Raw genomic sequence first — 3,173 nt, 5'->3', positions numbered from 1 at the left:
GATTAAGAAATTGAGTTATGATGCATGCTTCTATATATGGGATGAGCCATACTTATTCAAGCAAGGGCCAAATAAGGTGGTAAGAAGGAGTGTTCCTTAAAATTAGGTATGGCAAGTGCTAGGGAGTTGCCATTTTTCTACTTATGATGGTCACCAGGAAGAAGAGCGCACAGCCCATAAGGTGCTTCAATCCGATTTCTTCTGGACAACTCTGTTCAAAGATGTTGCAATTTATGTGAAAGATTGTGATCAATGCCAGAGGATGAGGACTATTTTGAGAAGGCATGAGATGCTTCTGAATAACATCTTGTATGTGGAGATATTTGATGTATGGGGGATTGACTTCATGGGACTTTTTCTGCCTTCCAATGGCAATCAATACATCTTTCTTGTAGTGGACTATGTGTCAAAGTGGGTTGAGGTTGTATATATTCCTACAAATGATTGTAAGGTTGTATTGAAGTTCTTAAAGAAGCACATCTTCACCTAATTTGGGACTCCATGTGGGATAATCAGTGGTAGAGGGAAGCATTTTATAAATCAGCTTATGCAAAATTTGTTGACCAAGTATGGGTTCCGGCACAAGGTGGCTACATCATACCTCCCTCAGACAAGTGAATAAGTGCAGGTGTCAAATGTGAAAGTGAAGTAAATTTTGTAAAATACAATGAATGCACAAAGAAGGGATTGGGCACTAAAGCTAGATGATGCATTGTGGGCATATAGGATGGCGTATAAGACACCCATTGGGACTTCTCCCTATAAAATAGTGCTTGAAAAGGCATGTCATCTCCTATCAGAGCTCAAACATCAGGTGTATTAGGCTATTAAAAAGCTCAGGCTTGACCTAGAGTTACTAGGACATAAAAGGCTTGGATAGCTACACGAGTTAGATGAGTTTATGCTCCACACATATAAAAATGCCAAGTTGTACAAAGAAAAGATGAAGTGTTGGAATGATATGCATATCGTCTTTAATCTTTTAGTCGGGTAAGAAAGTATTTTTGTTCAACTCTAGACTGAAGTTATTCCTGAGTAAGTTGAGATCTAAGTAGATGAAACAATTAAGGTTGTTCGAATGATGAAGCATGGAGCAATAGAATTATGGAATACCGATAAAAGCTCCACATTCATGGTGAACGGACAAAGAGTCAAACACTACTTTGGAAATGATGTTGATCATGTCTAATAAGTGATTGAGCTCAATGATGAATGATCCTTGAGTTAAGACATGCCGCAATATTAAATCAGGCGCTACACGGGAGCAACCCGTGATTTTGTATTATAGTTACGATTTTTATTTTCTTTGTTTTTATAGATTTTCATTTTAAACTTAGTTGATTTTGGTTTAAGTGTAAAAACCAAGAAAAAAAGATGATTTTTTTTTGCAGAATAGTGGAGTCCGCGACGTGAAACAGAAAAGGGGGTGTTCAATGAAGACCAAAAAAATAGGGAGGCTATAAAGCCCGCGAAGTCTCCGCTTCATAGACCTAGTGAGTTATTTTCAACTTTCATTTAAGAGTCGTGTTTTGATTTGACTTTTCTTAAAATATCGGACCTCGAGTCCATTTTAACCCCTCAACCCATCCCAAATCCCCCATTCCCTCATAAAAAAGTCCGAAAATTCCCTTCCCCACAAGCCCAAACAAATTTTCTCTCTCAAATCTATAACATAGAGTTACTCTTCTACTTGATTCTTGAAAGTTTCATCTCTCTCAACAACTAAGGTATGCTCCTTAGTTGGTTTTCTCTCTTTCTTGGAAACAATTCCCTGGTAAAATCATGTGGGTTGTTGTAAGTTGAAAGATATTCATGTTGTTAGTTGAGAATTTGTTTGCATTTATTCATGGGGAAAGAAATTATGTTTTTGACCCTATTATATGGTACCCATGATGTCCAACAGTTGCTTCAATTGAAACCCTAACTTAGGATTTGTGGGAAATCATTGTTATGAGGATGAAAAGATTATGTTGTGTGAATTCTTCAGTAACATACATATTTTGAGTGGGTAATTGAAGAGTTACAAAGCCATAGACTTGAATTCTTAAGTAGAGTCGATATAAAAATGGGAATATGTACTTAAAAATGTTGCGGGCTTGCAATTGAAATAATTATAACAATTAGGAGAAGTCTGAGTACACTTTTTATTTGTGCAAAGGTCCTAATGCCTAAGTGTGGGGTAAGCTCTTGTGATTTGGTGCCTAGCAATTATCTATAATGACATATTTTTGTTGGAAAATAATGTCTGGAACTCATAGACTAGGAAAGAAACTTGCAACATCGGTTAGTAACCAAAAGAAGGTTCGTGGTGGGGCATATGTACCCCCAGCACTAGTAGTACGCATGGTCAAACACGCTGATATAGATTGTGGGCAGTCAACACCACTGGGAAAACTTGGTATAAGAAACACATTGAGGTGAAGTACTTTTGTGATGTGTGTAGTGATAATGAGCATTTGGAGAGGGAGGTCCCTCAGATTATGAGACATCTGAGAACTCCACATGGAGTTTATTTTTATGACCCAATGGTCTGCAATATGCACATGGTCAGGGATTTCTATGCTAATTAACAACCGGATACACATTTTGCATTTTGTGATTGTGCGAGGGGTTGATGTTCCACTCACTCCCACTGGCACTGAATGAGCTCCTAAGGAATGCTGAATTGTCATCTACCATATTGACTGGGATAAACATTAGCCCACCCTAACAGGATATTAGACACACCTTATGTGGAAGCAGGTCAACGGCTAAGTGGAAACACCATGGGCACTACGGCTACCACCAAACCTTCCCTTATGCTCACATGAGCAGGGAAGCGCGTGTATTACTCAAGATTATGATGAAGTGTCTAATCCCAGGCCTACACTGCACTGATGTTATGTAGGATCATATCTGCTTGGTGTATTCATTGATAAAGGGAATGGAAATCAATATGAGGGTTGTGTTAAAGTCGGCTATGCACAAAGCTAAAGTTCACCAGGGAAGAAGGTAGGCATTTGGAGGCTTAAGTACTCTTTTGTGCAAGAATGTGAGGGTCTAATGACCCCCAAGGTCATTTTCATCTTCCTCTTTTTTTGATATTTTCAATATTTAGAGCTTTCATGTAGTGATACCAAGCCATATATGACTTGTTGTAACTAACAGTTTGGTCACCTGGTTATTCATTTGGG

This window comes from Solanum dulcamara, chromosome 5 (genome assembly GCF_947179165.1).
Source record: "Solanum dulcamara chromosome 5, daSolDulc1.2, whole genome shotgun sequence".
NCBI lineage: Eukaryota > Viridiplantae > Streptophyta > Magnoliopsida > Solanales > Solanaceae > Solanum > Solanum dulcamara.
The sequence above is the reverse complement of the archived record's forward strand: the minus strand, read 5'-3'. Positions refer to the sequence as shown.